This window comes from Amblyomma mixtum, chromosome 4 (assembly GCF_055824585.1).
Source record: "Amblyomma mixtum isolate Tamu chromosome 4, ASM5582458v1, whole genome shotgun sequence".
Lineage (NCBI taxonomy): Eukaryota > Metazoa > Arthropoda > Arachnida > Ixodida > Ixodidae > Amblyomma > Amblyomma mixtum.
This window is the reverse complement of record NC_143015.1, coordinates 7,798,672-7,821,445: the sequence shown is the minus strand read 5'-3', so window position 1 is coordinate 7,821,445 and position 22,774 is coordinate 7,798,672. Positions and strand designations below refer to the sequence as shown.

General features: G+C 44.1%; 1 pseudogene; it reads left to right on the top strand.

Moving 5' to 3' along the window:
• Nucleotides 1-1,016: 1,016 nt before the first annotated feature.
• Nucleotides 1,017-22,774, top strand: part of LOC149345600 (uncharacterized) — a 28,927-nt pseudogene continuing 7,169 nt past the window's right edge.

The window sequence follows — 22,774 nt, the reverse complement described above, 5'->3', positions numbered from 1 at the left end:
ATTCAGGTCTGCTGTGCATAATCATTTTCTTAATCAGCATACTCCACATGCATTTCTGTCACGCACCCATTCCTCTCTGTAACTCTGATCGGCCCTGATAGTAAATAAATGATATGGAACTCCAATGAAGACCGGTCTACACTGAAGGACACTAGAACTACGGCTTACAGCTTGGGGGCGTTGCCAGTGTATGCTCCGGCTGCCGTAACAAATCAGCGAACTTCAGGGACCGCTTACTCAGCTTATGTTCAATCGGGAAAAAAAATGCAGGAAAGCAGGAAGATTAGTGCTTATTTGTTCACAATTATTTCTTTTCTCCTGATTGCTTTTAGGCCGCCAGAAAATACATGTCTACTACGTCCTTCCACAGTACCTAAGCGCCCGTGCGTATTGATTGCTTACCTGCCCCTCTTTCCAATCTTTCTTTTTTTCGCTTGTGTGGTTTCGGATGGACAGCATCGGTGCGCAAGCATTTTTGCTCCACTTTATTTCCTCTTGAGTTATGGGTCTGATAATCACCCCTTCAGTGTTCACGAATTTGATCGCTCAGGTCACGGGGTCGCACGTGTATCAAAGTTGTTCTCTTGTATTTTTTCCTCATGAGCGTGATTTATATAAAGTTGCCAACCCTCCACATGTGGCCTATCCGTGCGGCCTCTATGAAGGTTGGCGTTTCTGCGAGGACAAAATGAGCTGTATCCGGAGTAGAGCACGAGATTGCCTTCCTGGCCACGATACGAGCCTCCACACGCGCGCACTCAAATCCCTCCACGTGCGGACACGGCTGGTCGTCGACCTGATGGAAAGAGCTGAGGGACAGTAACGACAACCTAGATTTTTGTCATTTTCCACAGTTTATTAGCGTTGTCTCGCCATTTGACAAAACATTAGACTTGACAAGGGAGTGAAAACTAAAAACAAAGTCCTGGCTTAATATAAAACCTTTCGTCGGAGCTGTGCGCAGCGACGGGTTCACTCTCCTTGTCCGTTTTACTACGCCCACTAAACTGGCCAGAATGTACATCGTCCCACTTGCCTTGACGGCCCTTCTCTTGCCTTTGTCCCTACACGGGAGCCAGAAGTTCTTGGACAATGACCCAGCACTCGGCGCCTATCAAGACGTCATTAAGGTGAGGCTACTGAAAATAATTCCTGACACAAGTGCTCTAAGTTGGCATTGGGGTCATCAGCCCGCTTTTTTTTTCTTGCAAAGCCAATAAAATGGGCACTTGTAGGTACTATCGCCTTAAACATAGAGTTCATCGAAAGCATCCGTCACCAATCCTGGTGTAAGCTTACCTAGACAAAACTAGGTGCACCTGAGCGTGTATTAACGTAGATAAGGGCTGAGAAAAATAGACGGGTGTCTACTCTAGCTCCGTCAAAGCAAGCACGAGAAGATACGCCCTCAGTGCAACAAGGTCCAGGAGTAGGAAGGAGTAGCACAAAAGGTCTTTTAAAGTGCCTATTTGTTAAAAGGTGACGAGGTGCACCAATGGTTCAACTTTCGGTTCTTCTTTCAAATTCATCAGCTCTATGTTCTGGTTCGGTGTTGCGATGACGAAGGGAGTGGGAAGTATAGGTAAATGTTGTTAAGAGCCCACTCTCAGATTCGTTTGCACAGTCCTAATTAACAATTCTTGCGCCAAATGCGTAAATTGTAATTGTATTGAAATCGTATTCAATAATCAACCTATAGAGCTCGTTGATGGGTAAAAACACTGGGAGTTACCTTTTCTGTCTGTTTTACGTGAAATACTCATGAATACTCATTGGTTCAAAGGTCTCTTCAGCTGTCGGTATAATTGCACGGTTTGGACACATTCTTCCAGTAAGAGCGAAAATAGTGCTTTGTAACGCGTTAGTCCTTCCTCATTCCGCCTCCTCCCCAGGAGGAGGCGGAACCATTGCAGATGGATTGGATGTTGTGGCACGAAGCAGCGCTGAGGTGAAGAAGTTTCCTTTCAAAAAGACAATTTCATATTTCGAAGCAAAAAAGTTATTTTTGCTAACTGCCGATAAAGAAGGAGGATTTGCGATCCTACCGCAAAACGTCTATTTTTCTAAGGCTGATGAAGCCGTCCAGTCCGCTTTCGTAAAGTGTCCTGATGTTTCTGTGACCAAGATAAGAAGCACGGCAAAAAGATTATGCGAACGGTTGAACCTAGGGAAGCTGACTCGAGCAATAGAGAATAACAAAAACACCTGTCTAGAAATGTTCTTTACGGTTAAGACGCATAAGGTTGGATACCCTCTGCGCGTTATAGTTTCAGAAAAAAAGACCTGGCAAAAAGACGTTGCAATATTCTTAAAAGATAAGCTGAACCTGCTTCCCTTAAATGACCCTTTTCAAGTGAAAAATGCAGAAGAAGTGGTTGGTTTTCTGAACGACAACCATAGCAAGGATTTTCAAGGGTTCTCCATTGACGTCAAAGATTTATTTTATTCAATCCTAAAGGATGACCTTCTGAATTGTGTACGCGAGGCTATTGATTACTACGGCGCTGTTCCTTTTCAAAATCAGTCTGGCATATCTCTTGACGGTTTTTTGGAGCTACTTTCGGTGTACCTAAGTTCAACAATCGCAGAGTGGAACGGGTCCCGGTTCGTTCAAAAGAACGGGATCTGCATTGGATCTTGCATTGCTCCAGTTCTCAGTGACCTTTACCTTGCCATGCACGACCGAGCTCTGAGAGGCAACCTTCAACATACGTCCATTATTAAGGTTTTCCGATACGTAGACGACTTTTTAGTTCTTTTGGACTGCAACAGTGAATCTTTTCCACTTGAAGTGACTCATGTCCTCAGTGTGTTTCAAACGACATTGGCCCCTCTAGAATTAACGCATGAAATACCGGACAACAGTACCATTAGATACCTAGAAATTAGACTTTTTTTCACGCCGGTTCACGTATGCTGGGCCTTTGAGCCAAGGGGCAGAAAACCCATCCTGGCATATGATTCCGCGCACTCAAAGTTAGTAAAAAGAAATATTGTACACTCTACTCTGAACAACGCCTTAACAAAAACATGCAAGCATAAGCTAGAAGAAAGCTTTTCAGCTCAGGTGTGCAGGCTGGCGAACTCTGGTTATCCACAAGAAGTACTCACTTCTGTGGCGAAAAAGATGTTCCGAACCATTCTGCGCACGAATACTAACGCTTCAGCCGACGTGCGGCAGCGAAATAAAAAGGTCGCCGTTGTTCCATATATGCACACAATATCGCATAACCTTAAAAAAATAGGAAAAAAGGCAGGTGTTGATGTCGTTTTCACGGCCCCCCAGTGCCTTTCCAGACTGTGCCGGAGAATCAATGCAAAGACAAAAATTAACTCCGGTTGTACCACGCGGCACAGAGATCCCTTGGTCACGTGGGCTGAGGGTGTAGTCTACTCAATCCCTCTTTCTTGTGGGAAGGCGTACATCGGCCAAACAGGCCGATGTATTAATGAAAGATTAATGGAGCATCGTAGGGATCTATCTGGTTCATCACTCAGGAACTTGCCAGTGCACTGTAAGAATTGCAAACTTAAACTAGGTTGTAATGAACAATGCACCCCTATGTTCAAAAAAACAACCATTCTGAAGAAATGCCCTACCAGCTGACTCGCGAAATAATAGAAGCAGCCAAGATTTGTAACCTCAAGAGTGAATGCGTTAGTACGCCTTCTGTTTCTCTGTCAAACAAAGAGATAGCGTTCTTGTCTGGTTTTATGTGATTTTGACCTGGTTTTTTCCGGTAGTTCTTCCTTCGTTTTTACTTTTGCTTTTACCCTCCTTTTTGTACCTCTGTTTTATCTCTTTTAGTCTTCGTGTTAGCACTTCTTACATCTCATTTGTCACCACTTTTTAGCCGTGTTAGTTGTTGGCCCTCATGCACTTCAGATGTTTTTTCGCCTCGGTCATCATCATGCTTAGTTACCGCGATTTGTGCTTTTACCACTTTTAAAAACGATTTCTGCCCACTGTTTGTTACGCAAAAAAAAGGGCAAGTGAAATAATTTCTTCTCGCTGCTTCTTGTAATCTTTCTTCTTTTTTGCGGTTTTGGTCACCCTTGTATTGTATGCTTAACTCTTGAATATTTTTTCTTGCTTGTGGCTTGACACGTGCAGTGATTTTAGGTTTTACCCTAGTGGGCGGTTCCTTGAGGGTATATATGTAGAGGTTGGCGCCTTTTCTCAAATAAAGTTGCAGTTCAGCGCTCGTGTGTGTGTTTCCTCGTCTTGTGTCCTTGTGTAGCATGCGCTGTTGAAAAATTATTATGAATAACCAACTAGCCCGTGAGCTCACCCTGTTCAAGTATATTTCTAGTCCAGCGGGCACTTTCTCATCGTCTTTTGCCGACCCCTCGCATGTAGTAGCCCTCATCGCAACGGTGTCCTGCAGGGCAAGGCTTCTTGGGTTCTGCATTCGCCATAAAATACTGCCTCCGGAGCTGCTGATGTTGTTTGGCGGCGTCCAACCCACGACTGCCCATGCTACCCGTGTGTGCAAGATTCTACGTTCAGAATGTCAACATCTAGCTCGTATCCTCCGGGAACACCTCCGGCTCCTCGTGCTGTCATCTTCGCCACCGCCGTCCTCGACGAGGAAATTGCACGAGTTTTCTGCCATTGCTGCCCGTACCACCGAATTCCTCTGGCAGCAGATTCTTCCACGTCTACGCGCGCTTGCGCCGGCTAAGAAGAATCCAACCAGAAGTCCTGTCCACCTCATCGGCGGCGTCAAGGATGTTCCGGAGGACGTCCATCGGTTTCTTAGCCATGGTCCAAAGTTCGCCGTGGAGCCTAGAAGGACTGCACCTGATCTGCTGACCATGGTCAGGCAAGTGTCCAGGCTGGCCCCCCAGGAGGAGGCGGAACGATGCATTGCAGATGGATTGGATGTTGTGACACGAAGCAGCGCTGAGGTGAAGAAGTTTCCTTTCAAAAAGACAATTTCATATTTCGAAGCAAAAAAGTTATTTTTGCTAACTGCCGATAAAGAAGGAGGATTTGTGATCCTACCGCAAAACGTCTATTTTTCTAAGGCTGATGAAGCCGTTTAGTCCGCTTTCGTAAAGTGTCCTGATGTTTCTGTGACCAAGATAAGAAGCACGGCAAAAAGATTATGCGAACGGTTGAACCTAGGGAAGCTGACTCGAGCAATAGAGAATAACAAAAACACCTGTCTAGAAATGTTCTTTACGGTTAAGACGCATAAGGTTGGATACCCTCTGCGCGTTATAGTTTCAGAAAAAAAGACCTGGCAAAAAGACGTTGCAATATTCTTAAAAGATAAGCTGAACCTGCTTCCCTTAAATGACCCTTTTCAAGTGAAAAATGCAGAAGAAGTGGTTGATTTTCTGAACGACAACCATAGCAAGGCCTTTCAAGGGTTCTCCATTGACGTCAAAGATTTATTTTATTCAATCCCTAAGGATGACCTTCTGAATTGTGTACGCGAGGCTATTGATTACTACGGCTCTGTTCCTTTTCAAAATCAGTCTGGCATATCTGTTGGCGGTTTTTTGGAGCTACTTTCGGTGTACCTAAGTTCACAATCGCAGAGTGGAACGGGTCCCGGTTCGTTCAAAAGAACGGGATCTGCATTGGATCTTGCATTGCTCCAGTTCTCAGTGACCTTTACCTTGCCATGCACGACCGAGCTCTGAGAGGCAACCTTCAACATACGGCCATTATTAAGGTTTTCCGATACGTAGACGACTTTTTAGTTCTTTTGGACTGCGACAGTGAATCTTTTCCACTTGAAGTGAGTCATGTCCTCAGTGTGTTTCAAACGACATTGGCCCCTCTAGAATTAACGCATGAAATACCGGACAACAGTACCATTAGATACCTAGAAATTAGACTTTTTTTCACGCCGGTTCACGTATGCTGGGCCTTTGAGCCAAGGGGCAGAAAACCCATCCTGGCATATGATTCCGCGCACTCAAAGTTAGTAAAAAGAAATATTGTACACTCTACTCTGAACAACGCCTTAACAAAAACATGCAAGCATAAGCTAGAAGAAAGCTTTTCAGCTCAGGTGTGCAGGCTGGCGAACTCTGGTTATCCACAAGAAGTACTCACTTCTGTGGCGAAAAAGATGTTCCGAACCATTCTGCGCACGAATACTAACGCTTCAGCCGACGTGCGGCAGCGAAATAAAAAGGTCGCCGTTGTTCCATATATGCACACAATATCGCATAACCTTAAAAAAATAGGAAAAAAGGCAGGTGTTGATGTCGTTTTCACGGCCCCCCAGTGCCTTTCCAGACTGTGCCGGAGAATCAATGCAAAGACAAAAATTAACTCCGGTTGTACCACGCGGCACAGAGATCCCTTGGTCACGTGGGCTGAGGGTGTAGTCTACTCAATCCCTCTTTCTTGTGGGAAGGCGTACATCGGCCAAACAGGCCGATGTATTAATGAAAGATTAATGGAGCATCGTAGGGATCTATCTGGTTCATCACTCAGGAACTTGCCAGTGCACTGTAAGAATTGCAAACTTAAACTAGGTTGTAATGAACAATGCACCCCTATGTTCAAAAAAACAACCATTCTGAAGAAATGCCCTACCAGCTGACTCGCGAAATAATAGAAGCAGCCAAGATTTGTAACCTCAAGAGTGAATGCGTTAGTACGCCTTCTGTTTCTCTGTCAAACAAAGAGATAGCGTTCTTGTCTGGTTTTATGTGATTTTGACCTGGTTTTTTCCGGTAGTTCTTCCTTCGTTTTTACTTTTGCTTTTACCCTCCTTTTTGTACCTCTGTTTTATCTCTTTTAGTCTTCGTGTTAGCACTTCTTACATCTCATTTGTCACCACTTTTTAGCCGTGTTAGTTGTTGGCCCTCATGCACTTCAGATGTTTTTTCGCCTCGGTCATCATCATGCTTAGTTACCGCGATTTGTGCTTTTACCACTTTTAAAAACGATTTCTGCCCACTGTTTGTTACGCAAAAAAAAGGGCAAGTGAAATAATTTCTTCTCGCTGCTTCTTGTAATCTTTCTTCTTTTTTGCGGTTTTGGTCACCCTTGTATTGTATGCTTAACTCTTGAATATTTTTTCTTGCTTGTGGCTTGACACGTGCAGTGATTTTAGGTTTTACCCTAGTGGGCGGTTCCTTGAGGGTATATATGTAGAGGTTGGCGCCTTTTCTCAAATAAAGTTGCAGTTCAGCGCTCGTGTGTGTGTTTCCTCGTCTTGTGTCCTTGTGTAGCATGCGCTGTTGAAAAATTATTATGAATAACCAACTAGCCCGTGAGCTCACCCTGTTCAAGTATATTTCTAGTCCAGCGGGCACTTTCTCATCGTCTTTTGCCGACCCCTCGCATGTAGTAGCCCTCATCGCAACGGTGTCCTGCAGGGCAAGGCTTCTTGGGTTCTGCATTCGCCATAAAATACTGCCTCCGGAGCTGCTGATGTTGTTTGGCGGCGTCCAACCCACGACTGCCCATGCTACCCGTGTGTGCAAGATTCTACGTTCAGAATGTCAACATCTAGCTCGTATCCTCCGGGAACACCTCCGGCTTATCGTGCTGTCATCTTCGCCACCGCCGTCCTCGACGAGGAAATTGCACGAGTTTTCTGCCATTGCTGCCCGTACCACCGAATTCCTCTGGCAGCAGATTCTTCCACGTCTACGCGCGCTTGCGCCGGCTAAGAAGAATCCAACCAGAAGTCCTGTCCACCTCATCGGCGGCGTCAAGGATGTTCCGGAGGACGTCCATCGGTTTCTTAGCCATGGTCCAAAGTTCGCCGTGGAGCCTAGAAGGACTGCACCTGATCTGCTGACCATGGTCAGGCAAGTGTCCAGGCTGGCCCCCCAGGAGGAGGCGGAACGATGCATTGCAGATGGATTGGATGTTGTGACACGAAGCAGCGCTGAGGTGAAGAAGTTTCCTTTCAAAAAGACAATTTCATATTTCGAAGCAAAAAAGTTATTTTTGCTAACTGCCGATAAAGAAGGAGGATTTGTGATCCTACCGCAAAACGTCTATTTTTCTAAGGCTGATGAAGCCGTCCAGTCCGCTTTCGTAAAGTGTCCTCATGTTTCTGTGACCAAGATAAGAAGCACGGCAAAAAGATTATGCGAACGGTTGAACCTAGGGAAGCTGACTCGAGCAATAGAGAATAACAAAAACACCTGTCTAGAAATGTTCTTTACGGTTAAGACGCATAAGGTTGGATACCCTCTGCGCGTTATAGTTTCAGAAAAAAAGACCTGGCAAAAAGACGTTGCAATATTCTTAAAAGATAAGCTGAACCTGCTTCCCTTAAATGACCCTTTTCAAGTGAAAAATGCAGAAGAAGTGGTTGATTTTCTGAACGACAACCATAGCAAGGCCTTTCAAGGGTTCTCCATTGACGTCAAAGATTTATTTTATTCAATCCCTAAGGATGACCTTCTGAATTGTGTACGCGAGGCTATTGATTACTACGGCGCTGTTCCTTTTCAAAATCAGTCTGGCATATCTGTTGACGGTTTTTTGGAGCTACTTTCGGTGTACCTAAGTTCAACAATCGCAGAGTGGAACGGGTCCCGGTTCGTTCAAAAGAACGGGATCTGCATTGGATCTTGCATTGCTCCAGTTCTCAGTGACCTTTACCTTGCCATGCACGACCGAGCTCTGAGAGGCAACCTTCAACATACGTCCATTATTAAGGTTTTCCGATACGTAGACGACTTTTTAGTTCTTTTGGACTGCGACAGTGAATCTTTTCCACTTGAAGTGACTCATGTCCTCAGTGTGTTTCAAACGACATTGGCCCCTCTAGAATTAACGCATGAAATACCGGACAACAGTACCATTAGATACCTAGAAATTAGACTTTTTTTCACGCCGGTTCACGTATGCTGGGCCTTTGAGCCAAGGGGCAGAAAACCCATCCTGGCATATGATTCCGCGCACTCAAAGTTAGTAAAAAGAAATATTGTACACTCTACTCTGAACAACGCCTTAACAAAAACATGCAAGCATAAGCTAGAAGAAAGCTTTTCAGCTCAGGTGTGCAGGCTGGCGAACTCTGGTTATCCACAAGAAGTACTCACTTCTGTGGCGAAAAAGATGTTCCGAACCATTCTGCGCACGAATACTAACGCTTCAGCCGACGTGCGGCAGCGAAATAAAAAGGTCGCCGTTGTTCCATATATGCACACAATATCGCATAACCTTAAAAAAATAGGAAAAAAGGCAGGTGTTGATGTCGTTTTCACGGCCCCCCAGTGCCTTTCCAGACTGTGCCGGAGAATCAATGCAAAGACAAAAATTAACTCCGGTTGTACCACGCGGCACAGAGATCCCTTGGTCACGTGGGCTGAGGGTGTAGTCTACTCAATCCCTCTTTCTTGTGGGAAGGCGTACATCGGCCAAACAGGCCGATGTATTAATGAAAGATTAATGGAGCATCGTAGGGATCTATCTGGTTCATCACTCAGGAACTTGCCAGTGCACTGTAAGAATTGCAAACTTAAACTAGGTTGTAATGAACAATGCACCCCTATGTTCAAAAAAACAACCATTCTGAAGAAATGCCCTACCAGCTGACTCGCGAAATAATAGAAGCAGCCAAGATTTGTAACCTCAAGAGTGAATGCGTTAGTACGCCTTCTGTTTCTCTGTCAAACAAAGAGATAGCGTTCTTGTCTGGTTTTATGTGATTTTGACCTGGTTTTTTCCGGTAGTTCTTCCTTCGTTTTTACTTTTGCTTTTACCCTCCTTTTTGTACCTCTGTTTTATCTCTTTTAGTCTTCGTGTTAGCACTTCTTACATCTCATTTGTCACCACTTTTTAGCCGTGTTAGTTGTTGGCCCTCATGCACTTCAGATGTTTTTTCGCCTCGGTCATCATCATGCTTAGTTACCGCGATTTGTGCTTTTACCACTTTTAAAAACGATATCTGCCCACTGTTTGTTACGCAAAAAAAAGGGCAAGTGAAATAATTTCTTCTCGCTGCTTCTTGTAATCTTTCTTCTTTTTTGCGGTTTTGGTCACCCTTGTATTGTATGCTTAACTCTTGAATATTTTTTCTTGCTTGTGGCTTGACACGTGCAGTGATTTTAGGTTTTACCCTAGTGGGCGGTTCCTTGAGGGTATATATGTAGAGGTTGGCGCCTTTTCTCAAATAAAGTTGCAGTTCAGCGCTCGTGTGTGTGTTTCCTCGTCTTGTGTCCTTGTGTAGCATGCGCTGTTGAAAAATTATTATGAATAACCAACTAGCCCGTGAGCTCACCCTGTCAACCTCGCTCTTGGCTCTTTAAAGCTACTTTATTTGTAGGAAAGCCAAAGCCATACAGTAGAGATCTCTGTTTCGAAAGTTTCAAAGTTTAATAAAAATGGGCAAAAAAATTAGCGACTGCTGAGAAGAATACAGAAAAAGGTCGCAGATTTGAGCACTGATGTATGAACTCTAGGATAAATAGTAAGAAAAAAAACGATTAACGATTAAATCAAGCCGCTTATACATCGATAAAAAATGTTAGGAAAATATAAGAAAAATACGACAGAATTGCATTAAACAATAACAGCACTGAATATTGAAGTTTTAAAGTGGTGAGCAAAGTCCAAATAGATATAATGAGGATTCTAACAGCATCTTTCAAATGAAGAGTAAAAATGAACCACCGAAGTTTACACATAAATCGACAGAGCTGACACCGTTTACATAATATAAGCGATGAATTCCATAATTTGAACTTTTGGCAGCGTGAAATTGTTTCGCAATGCAGTTCTTGTGGGGTTATGGTTACTCACTTCTTGGATGTGGATGTACTGAGGAAGTTTACACTTATTTATCACATAATAAGCAAATACGCTATGAATTAATGTTGAGAGATCTGAATAGGAAGCTGTTGAGAGCACAGTGTGGTAGTGGAGGCATCCCGTTAGACCAATTGATTAAGGATCCTGTAATCAGTGGCTCGAGCCACTGGGTTCTGGATGCACTACAGTCTGGAGAGCTGAGAATTTTATTTCTGACCCCACGTGTGGCTGACGTGGAGGCGTGAAAGTTTCGAAGAGTGTCCTGTGATGTATGTTTGGGAAAATAAAGGGGCGAAAGTAGAAAAACTATTTTCTACGATTAGCGCCGAGGAGCAGGTGGTTTATTACGCTAAGGGGTGATGCCTTCCGTTATTCCGCCCAGCGATGTGAAACACTGTGACAGGAGTCGCGGATAAAAAACTTAGTGCAATTTCTACTGCATACATCATTTCTCCGCATGCGCTGAAGGCATTTGTGAGGCGCGTTTAAACGTTCGACTAATGCGGGGATGCTGCAAATGACATGGTCAGCTTGGTCAAAATTTTTGTTTTCTTAACTGATATTTTTTACGTCATCCTCGTGGCTGTATGTCTAGTGACAAAAATCATAGCGAGATATGATATACGTATTGAGCAAATGTCGTTTTTTAATTTGTATTCTTGCTTTTTCTCTGAGTTGTTTTGGTGGTTGTCTAAAAGTGAGCGAATCAAGCTTGTAAGGGTCCAGGCCAATCTCGCATTCTATGAGTTTTCCACAACCTGACACCACGATCGTGGAATACGAATGCGGTTTATTTCAGGTTTATTCTTCAAAACAGAGGAAAGTGAAAGAAAAAGCTGCTGAACAGCAGCTTAACAAGCTCCCGCCCCGCTTATTTAGGCAGGCAACAGCAGAACATACACTATACGTATGCAGACCAGCATACACAAAAAAGCACGTTTTGAAGGATATTTTATTCATCACCAAATCAAAAAAGATGAACAATTTCCGTGAAATGTACCAGTACAAAATGAAGCGTAAACAGCCATTCTGAAAATTATTTCCACAATTCGAAAGAAAACAGTCATAAAAATAACAGAACTTATAGGAAATCATAGCATAGAGAACAAACGTGAGAAATAATATTTCATAAAAAAGTGGTGCACAGATAATACATCTATATTATTTGCACAAAAAGCAATTACTTTTTCTCAACGCTCTTTTAAACGATATAAGGAATAAATCTCTGAACTCTGTATTCGAACTGCTCATCAAGTCAATCTTTTTGTGGCAAAAACAACTGAATATATTTGGTACTGTTTGTAGTAACATCTGTTCATAGTGCCTAATGCGACTACGATGGACTTCCCAGTGCTCAGGATGCCTATTTGTATAATAATGCGTATTCGTTCGCAAGTTTTTCAGGTTAGTTATGAGATTAATGCCTGGTTTCTTTTCATTCCTTAACTTTTTACAAATGGCATAATTATTCAAGCTCTTAATGTTAATTAGTCCTAACCTTCTAAGCAAGCTGTCTGCTGAAGAGTCCGGTGAAGAATTTGCGATAATCTTGATTACTTTTTTTGTACTACTGTCACCTTCCTGACGTTTGTTGAGGTTTTCTTGACCCACACTAAAAAGCAGTAATATATTCGCGGTAAAAACAATGAATGGTAAATTCTTTTTTGCTGACTGGAAATAAGTCTCGATTCCTAATACGTCTTGATACCTGTAGATTAATCATTAATTTAAAAGATTTGTAATAAAATTAAAATGAGATTAATTGCAAACACTGCCCTCACTAATATACAACATTTCTGAGAGCAGAATGACATCTAAAGAAAAGCAAATACTATAAGAAAATAAATCTATGAACTAATGTTTATTTCTGCCAGATTGAACATTTAAATTAGAGTCCTTTAAACCTCTGAGACACCTTATACCAATATGCTACTTTAGTTTGTCAGGAGAAATGTGTATAAAGAGGTCGCAACACTTATCGAAACACTTATGTAAGCGCCATAAAGTGGTTTTTAGACTTGATAGCAATGACCACTAAGCAATAACCTTGAAGAGGGGAGAGCAGAGCTACCGCTGGTGTCAATTCCGCATTTTTCAGTCCAAGAGCAAAAGCATATAGGCGATCAAAAAGGCAAACGAGAAATTGAACATTAGTTGATTTTCTCAGCTTTAAGTTTTTCTTCGATTGATATCACTAATGCCGTCGGCATTTTGTTACGAAACAACTACACTGATTCTGGTTGCTGCTCGTGATTCCTGACACATTTAGGCGGGCAGTTCAACTCCATATTTTTATATGTACACAACGGCCATGAGTTAGTTTTGCCGCACGCGTTTAATTGCAGATATGGTTGTAGTCATTGACACAAAAGAAAAAAGTTTGCAGTTTTGTGATATTATGTTGTGCCCCGGGAATTACTTTACGAGTGTGTTGATTGCAGGTACCAAACAAATGTAACAGGTAGCTTAAAATAAAATGCATTTTTGAAATTAGCATAAAATGTTTAATGTATGTGCCAAATTTGGTCACATTACATGTCTAAATGTGAAATATAGTGTTAATTGGTGAGCTTTCCTTTTCCTGCTATTTACTCTTACCAACTCTTTCAGTGTTTCCCTGCGTACGGAACCCTGTATCTTCTGTACAGAAACTGAATACGACCCTTACTACGGAGGCACGTCGAAGTGTGTCTACGCCTCTCAATACGACCCCGTTGTAGACGACTCGACATTTATGACGATTGGTTATGGCAACACAGAGCGGTAAGTGGACGACTGCTTACTGCTCCGCCTGCAACCTCTTCTCGCGAGTGGTGCGGAATGTATAGAAAAAAAATTACTCCCATAACAATTGTGCATTCGGCTAATAAACCAGCCAGTCATATTGAACCGGTCTTTCAGCGTACATATCACGATCGGCAGCCACAAGTGTTTATGATTTAATATTAAAGTATTTATATCCTTATGGGGCTTAGTAGTAAAGAGTAAATATCTGATTTCAAAAGCCATAATATAATAGCTTAAGTGACAATAAAAATCTTAGCATCGATTGGATTTATTTCGTGTGTAACAGGACATACATACATTTTGAGTAGCTTATTATGCACAACTATTGATAAATAAGAACACTGTCAAGTAAAACTCTAGTTTGGGCGAGTTGGTTCATGTTGAAAGAAAAAAAATTCAGGGGGGGGGGGGGGGGGGGGCACTTGTTGACCTAAAGTGCGGTGAGGCGAAAGCCTTAAGCGCGGTGTTGCTGCTTGCGTCGCTGACACGTTGTTAAGGTGTTAGGCTTCGCCTGTAAGAGTGAAACGCGACAGCGTCTTGCAACGCTGCCAGGGAGTCCACAGAACGCCATCGCCCGTTCGGTTGCTCGTCGGTAAATTGGTTTTTGAGGAAAGGAAATGTATCTGTCTCGCATACCTCGGTGGACACCTGAACCTCGCCGTAATGGGAAGGGAGGAAGATGGGAGTGAATGAAAACACCGTATTCACTAGACGCGCCTTTTTTCATTCCAAACCATCGAGCTGGCATGGCGGAGTGGTTAGCATGCTCGTCTCGCACTCCGGAGACCGGGGTTCGATTCCCGAACTCGACCAATTTCCTACTCGGTTTTATTTATTTATCTGGCCTGATTGCAAAGGTTAATTAGGCTAACTGAGTGACTAAGCAATTAACTAAGCCCATTCCCACTTACTTGGAGCATCACTATACGATGCCTTTAATTGGTTGCATGGTTACTGGCTAACGTACAATTGTCCCCGTTTGAAATTCGCGCACTGTGACGTCACGACCGTTTCGACCAATTGAAAAGCGTGACATTTCTGTCGACAACTCCTGTCAATGGCGCTGGTAATGGCGCAAGAAACGGGGACACAGAAGGCACACAAAAGAAAGAACAGACGCCAACTTGCAACTGGGGTTTATTGCACCAAGCCTGCCTTTTGAACCACAACCAAGCCGTATCAAGAAATGCATTAACTTTGTACATAACAAACGGCAATTCATGCGAACACTGGCAACAAAGTATAGCTAATCACTAGAGAATATAATCTAAACATGTACAAAGTTAATGAATTTGTTGATACGGCTTGATTGTGGTACAAAAGGCAGGCTTGGTGCAATAAACCCCAGTTGCAAGTTTGCGTCAGTCCTGTCTTTTGTGTGCCTTCTGTGTCCCCGTTTCTTGCGCCATTACCAGTTTTTTTTTTCAAGAACACTGTGTTTTGCGCACGGTGTTCTTGATTGCCTCCAAATCCATCAAAGCCAGGACAGCTTTTATGACACCGTGTATCATTTCTTGAGGACAGTGGGAAGTGAACACTGCAGCCTTGTCATTACGGCTCTAAAATACGCTTCTAGTGTGGGTTAAAACAATGTGAAGGATTCTATTACGATTACCCTACACCACCGCTGTGCGGAAGGCCATGGCAGTTCAATTTTCGTGCTGGCTACTTGGCTAAAGCATAAGTGCCGCGAATGCTTTCTGTTACGCTCCACAAACCGAGTGTGAGTGAGTCACGCTTTGCTGCTGCTCGTAGCAGCGCGAATATATATAAGACATGAAATAGTCATGCTGAAACGGAAATGCAGAATGCTGCTACTGAGACAGGGGCTACAGAAACAAGGCGCAAGTCAGGACGTTAAAGGCGGATTCCGATAAGACAGCTCAAAGGCTAAAGATAAACAGCGCCCCAGCGAGGTGCTGAAGTGCTGTTGAAGCCCTGGTGAAGAGAGGCTGACGAAGCCTTCTCACATTTTGAGTCCATGCAGGCACCGCTGTATTTTGCACAAGCGCTTTGATAGGTAGCATTTGTATTGCTAAAGTGTTTATTTGAAACCACAACTATACCCCAAACGCCCAACATTAGCCTTCTGGATAGCTTTTAAAAACTCTCAGATGTTCCTCCTTGAATACGTCCGAAGTCAGTATTAGACTATTCGCTGATGACTGCATTCTGTTTAAGAAAATTAGCAGCACTACCGACCAAGAATGCTTGCAGTCAAATCTTAGTAATGTCCTAGAGTGGTGCACCCTTTGGTCCATGAAAATAAATAGCGACAAATCGGTTCTTCTTCAGGTTACTAACAAGAAAGCGCCATACAGTTTTAATTACGCAATAAACAATCTTCCACTGCTACAGGTGAGCGAATACAAATATCTTGGAGTCACCATTACAAATCGCCTTTCATGGTCCAGCCACATTAATAGCATTTGCTCGTCTGCTTCAAGGAACCTCGGCCTTCTAAGACACAAATTAAAACACGCTCCCTCTGAACTTAAACAACTTGCCTTCAACACACTAATTCGTCCGAAACTTGAGTATGCTTCCGTCGTATGGGATCCGCACTTAAAAAAGGATATAAAGAAACTTGAAATGATCCAAAGAAAAGCCGTCCGTTTCATTTTTAACGCTTACCATAGCTCTATCTCGCCATCCGTTCTGATGTCTACGAAGAACATATCCACTCTAGAAAGAAGGAGAGCACTCGCAAGGCTTAAATTTCTGTACTCATTTTACTCTAGTCAATTTAATATTAATGCTGCTCCCTATATATCCCCCCGTTCTACACGGCAGACACGCAATAGCCACAACCATAACCTTACCCCGTACTTTGCACGCACAAATACGTTCAAAAACTCATTTTTTCCCCGAACAATCACAACATGGAACTCACTGCCAGCAAATGTCTTTTCGGCTCAGGATGCCGCTGCTTTTGAAAAGAGTGTCTTATTGTATGTGTAATCTTAACAATATCATTGCCCTCTGTTTGGTTTTCTTCTTTTATTGTTGCCGGAACGCTGGATTTGCGTAGTGTTTGATATTATTTTTGCTTTTTGAATGTTGCCCCCCTGCTTGGTCTCTATGACTGCAGTATGTGTAAATAAATAAAAAAATAAATAAATCATTTGAATGGGTTAGCATGTGCCACTGGCCAGGAAGGTGACTTCACGCATATGCATCCGTGGGGCTTGCGAGACACAGGTTGCTCTTCTAGGGCAACCTGTGAGGACATATCATCAATGCGCCACGGTGGGCAGTTTGCTCACAATCCGGTGAGCAGGTTGTCACTTGCAGTGACGAGCACTATGTGATTCCGTCACTAGCTTCCGACCACTTCACGCGTACGGCTGTCATTGACATGTTTACGCAAAAGGCGTACTGGCGCTAAAAAACGAAGACAACACACACAACAGGACAGGACTGGCGCCTTTTGCGTAAACATGTCAAGCTACAACCAACTAGCTCAAATCAAAGTATTGCTGGGCTGTCATTATTTATGCTTGCACCGGCTTCTCTAATTCTAACGTATTAATAATATTCCTGTTGTCCATCTCTTCCCTCATTGAGAAAGGGGCATGATAAGTGGTGCTGACCAATTCCAGCTCATGCGGTGCGTAGCTTTGTGCTACATGCTCAGAAATCGCCACGGCATTGCATAAAATCTTGCTAACCGAACCTGATTTCGAACTCTCATGGACACTATGTGTTAGAAGTGATAGACAACTCCCGAAAAACTCCACAAACGAAATGTAGAAAACCGCGCAAGTACTAGACCTTCGGTGCGGCAAAATGATCACTCTCATTTTCGGCACTTGCAAACCTCTCGCCCTCAAAGATGCAAGACCCATATTATTCACCTCTCGCTTTACAATGCTTCCACGTCACGATGCTTCCGGAGAGAAAAGAGGTTTCCACAGTCTTTCATGCTGCGTGTGGCCATTGCGCTTGAGCGTGCGAAAGACCTCGAGGGAAACCACCCATAGAAAATCAATTCCGACAAAATAATGCGGATAATGGCTTCTTCGAGAATGACAGATAATAATGGGCGATTTTGATGCTCATTTTTTTTTGTTAGTAAAAACATGTTTCCAAACTTTCCCACATCAGGTTTTATTCCTCGGTTGTGCAATTTCAGCCTGCTTTATGTGTGCAGACCGGGGCTGTTATATTTCAGGCGTTTTAGGGTAGCCCTAGCATGGAATTCAAGCAGAAAATACAATACTGTAGCCCTCGCAAATCGATAGCCTGCCAAATTGCCGTAGCAGGACACACATAGACATATTTTCACACAAAGTCTGTATTTCCGAATCTTTTTATTCTTTATTCTTTTTAGCTGAGCCGGTAGCACTGGTCACATATAAGCCTCTGTGTTATTACTACAGGAATTCACTTTATCTATAACCTCAGTCTCTTTGGGACGTTAAACCCTAATAAATTAATCACATGAAACCACTTTATCTATGCTAAAAGGCGTACCCTGACGTTATCTCAAGGTCTAACTGTATAGAATACATACATATTGCGGTTGCGCCTGTGTGATTTTTATTTGATTACAATTCCATTTGGGTGAAACAAAGCTGTGAAAACTTGAAATTGCTTTCAACAGGCGTCTCGAGTTGACCTTTCAATCCGGGCCTGGTTACACCGTGAAGAATGAAGTCCACTTCAAAGCTTTGGACGGTAAGCATACCCAGTGCTGAGAGTCTTCAAAATACTGATCTGTGAACTTCTTTTCATGTGAGCAAAAAGATGTTAATACTGGAGAGTAATAACCGCGTCATTTTTTAAAATGCAGTATATTATCGTGCCAAGTATTTTCAGAGAGCAAGCCTTTTCCAGCGTGTAGGTCGTTCTCCTGGTATATTCAACGTATAAGCTACAGCAAGATATCTAGCATCTATCATGGATACAATATGCCCTTTAGTGACGTCGTCCCGCCAAGTACCTCTCCCCAGTGAACTTAAGGAGCGACTATTGGCAGATTGAAGTCAACCAGAGAAACGGACAGAAAACGGCCTTCATCACGCGAGGCATCTACTGAAATCCACCTCATGCGGTAAAAGCTGACCTGAAAAGCGAGACCCTTTTCAAGAGGGTTTCACAATAGGAAAGCCGAGCACCAGGCCGGGGTGAATCTTGTACCAATTAGAAAACAGGTGGGTGCCCTGTGGCACTGGGGATCGAACCCAGCGCCTCCCGAATGCGAGACGGATGCTCTACTACGAGCATAGAGTTTCTTACTACTACCTAGAGGGAAAGCTGGCGGCGCTGCACTTCAGCCAACATGGACGCTCAAAGCATCATGAGGCGGTGAGCTACTTGTTGCGGCACAGTCGTAGTTTTTCGGGAACACATAGTGGCAGTACTAAGGCGTTTCATTCCGAAAACGTAGTTCGTGTGTGCGCAGACGACTTTCGCGCGAACGCAGTGTGCAAAAGCTATAGTAGTGAAGACGCGACGACACACGACGCCAATAAAAGGTTTTACTCTTCCGAAATGCCATTAAAAAACCTCTTAAAGTATCTAAACAACAACATTTTTTTTGAAAACATATTTACTTTTAAAAGTGCGCCTGTTAATTACGAAATATTAGTTTTTATAGTGTTCATCACTTGGCCAATAGGAAAGCTAGGCATGTCTTATTTTAGGCAAACTTTGCACTTAAATGCTTTTCTGCTCGTTTGTTGCAATCATTAGACAAGATATTGAATGTTAGGACGTTTGTAGCTATCAAACAGCTTTATTTTTTTATTAATTTTTGGCCAAAGGTTACAGTTCCGCAACAAGTAGCTCACCGCCCCATGATGCTTTGAGCGCCCATGGTGGCTGAGGTGGTCACGTGGGGTCTCCATGCAAACTCCCATAGACGGCTTGCCAGCTTTCCCTCTAGGTAATAGTAAGAAACTCTATGACTACGAGGGCACCGCTTCGTCTTTGCTCAGTAAACAACAATCCAGATAGTAGTGAACTACATGTTTGCCGATCTATCTGAATGGTGAACGTGTGTTGTTGACCTGGAGGATGCCCCACCCCTCTCAGAAGACTACCATGTTCACAAAAACTGGCTCACATCAGTACTCTGGCCGATGTTTACTCCAAGACTCACTCTGAATTCGCAGAAGGGCTGGTTCGCTTTCAAGGGACTACGAAAGCAAGAAGCCACTTCGGAAGACGCCGCTTCGGGTGCAAAAAAGGAATGCCCCTTGTCCCGCAGAACACAGCCACAATCAGGCCATTCCGGCAGCCTGCCCACAAGAAAGCTCTTCGCAGATTTTTGGGACCGTCCATCTATTACCGGCAGTTGTTGAACAACTCGCACTTTGTTGAGTACTTGATATGTGAAGAATGGAAACGTCTTGTTCCAGTAAGGTGCGCCGCTAATATAGCCTCTAAAAAAATTTACCGTCGCTTACCACCGCAACTTCTCGACTACTATGATGAAAGCACCGGAATTAAGGCTCCGAATAATGGCAGCAAACTCGGGACAGGCTGAGCACTCGTTGATGAGAGGATAGGCCACGTCTGTTTAAAATAAATTGAAGTGAAGTTAACCACAGCAGAAAACGAGTGTCTTGCGATTGCTCAGGCTACGTCGAAATTGCGCGCAAACAATGATGGCAGATCATTCAAGCATAAGAGCGAAAATTACGGGTTCTGCTCGCTTGATAGGTTGAAGGACCTGTCGCGCCCCCTTGCTTGCTACATCTTGTTGGTCCCGGACTTTCAAGTCACCATTGTTGAATGCATTGAGGGTGTAAGGGATCGTTAGTGTACGCGGGGTCATCGGAACGCGGCTGGGAGCGCTCAAAGCGAAGCGTCTCCTTTCTCGGAACGCGGCCACTCGCGAACGCGCCGGAAGTACGGGTGTCCCCCGCCCCGCGGTACCGATTCGCGCACGTACTGGCACGAATGTGTATTTGTGTTTGTTTTTGTGTTTATTTAGTGGTAGAGAGGGTGGTTTACCTTGTTGAAGCCGGAGGGCTGGCCATGCCCTTGAAGAACCAATCATGTTAAGAGCACAACATGATTGGAAGCCACCAAATGTGGGCCGGGCCTTTAGGGCTTTAAAACCGGGCCCCGGAGCCGGAAGCAGGGTTCTGTGCTAAGGTGAGATGCTATGCATCTTCGGCTACGCCGAGTAGGGGCCTCCCCTAGTATTAGCCAGTTCCGCCTTTTGGTTGTTTGTCTTTTTGCCGTTGCATCTAACTTGTATATTCTGTAAATATTTGTATATAAATCTTCAGTTATTCCCTTTTTTATTCCTGCGTGTCAACACATCTTGAGGCCGTCTCTGACGGGGCACCTCTGGTGCGAAGATCAAGTTTCAGTCTTGAGAGTTAAACCAACCGTCTCTGGCGGGGCACCCCTGGTGCGAGGAAGATAAAGAACCTGTGAAACTTTACTGAGGGTATAACTCGGACGCCCACTGCTCCTCACTAAGACCCGTCGATACACCGCCAAAGGGTTACTGAGATGACGACACCTCTCCGCACAACCAGCAGGGAGCTATGATCGAATCGGCAGTGCTTCATCGAATATTGATCATTTCCCAATTAATATATTTACATCTTATCCGTGTCTCCTTTTTCAGACACTAATAAATATAATGTCACGTGGTGGTGACAGCGCCAGAACCACGGACGAGCAGGCAAAAGTGACGTTTAAGCGGATCTTTACTTGGCTAATTTGCGCTGACAACAAACTGGACAAATAGGAGGAAACGGTGGCAACACACGTGCTCGGAAGTCATCAATGAAAAGAACCATCGCCACTCTCGGCCGCGCTCAGTTTAAAGCATGAAAAGAACTTTTTGTACAAGGTGCTAATAGTAACTACGATAATCTTGTGCCGCCTTGAGGCAGTGGTGCGTGGTTGCAATCATTTTACGTGAGCTTAGTTTCATCTAGCGTCAGAAACAAAGCGATAAAGCTCCAGGTCCGTGGCTTTTAGCGTAGCAAGTAAACACCGCAAAGCGTCTCTGCAATGAAATAAAACAAGAAAAGCGAGATGTCTGAAATCTAGAGCGCTTCATTCGTTCCAGGTTCTCCTCAAGCAAAACATCTCAAAATGCTCGAATGGAAGTGGTCCTTCTGTCTGGAAACTTAAACTCTCCCAAAGGACTTCCCATCTTACACGCCGCTCACGTATTGTTACTCTTGGAAGCCTTCGAAAACGAATACCAACGGTTTCATAGCACGAAGCGAGAGCTAGGTCCAACGCCTTTACATGCACCCACCGAGTAATTCAATACGGATCCTACAGGCCACGAAGCGCCCCAGGGACCGGCCAGCCAGCCGCACATCCGAACTCAGGACCACTAACGACGGACTCTCATCTGCAAGTCGTACTGGGTCTAATTGGACCATTTCCAACCTGTACATTTGGAAGCAAATGGATCATTGAGACAAACGAGAATCTGACCCACTAATTTGAAACAAAAGACCGAATGCATGTTGCAAGCCATGCGCCAACTCAAAACGAGCTCAACCGTGGGACCGGCATGAGCAACCAACCAGATGCTGGGAAATCTAGAGCTTACCTCAATGACGGCCCTAACTAGCTCATTCAAAAAGCATTGGAAAGAGGGTAAAATCCCCCAAAAATGGAGACATATCAGAATCGTCTTTATACCAAAACGGAGCAAGCAGTTAAAGACTGAAAACCTAAGACCCATCTCGCTCACGCCTTGTTTAGGGAGCCACATAGAACGAGTAGTTCTATGAGGCTATGAGGAAGAGATTCCCGCGCCCTCCACGAAGGAAGATACAGAGCAAAGCGCAAGCCCAAGCCCAGAAACTCGGGCGCAAACCGGACGTAGTCTACGTGGACGCGGCCGCTTACTCAACACCCGAGAAAACTTACGCGACAGCCGCGATGACCGAGTAAGGCCAACTCGTAGCAAACGGACTTTAGGCATAAACTCTTCGCGAATACCCGAAGAAGCGGCAATCGCCTTCGCGCTGACAAACCCGCGAGCGGATGTGATCGTGAGCGACTAAAAAACAGCCATTTAAAGTTCCGCAAATGGAAGAATATCTCCCATCTCGTTGGAAATTTTCAAGAATTACGCGAAAGGCAGGAAAGACGCGGAATTGGCTTGTGTACCGGCTCACCCGTCAAATTTGGGGAACGAGGCAACCCACAGAAAAGCTTGAAGATCTATCGGCTGAGCTGTAGATGCTAACTCGGACGTCGGAATAACAAGAGACGGCCTTAATACCTATCGCGAGATCAGTCTGC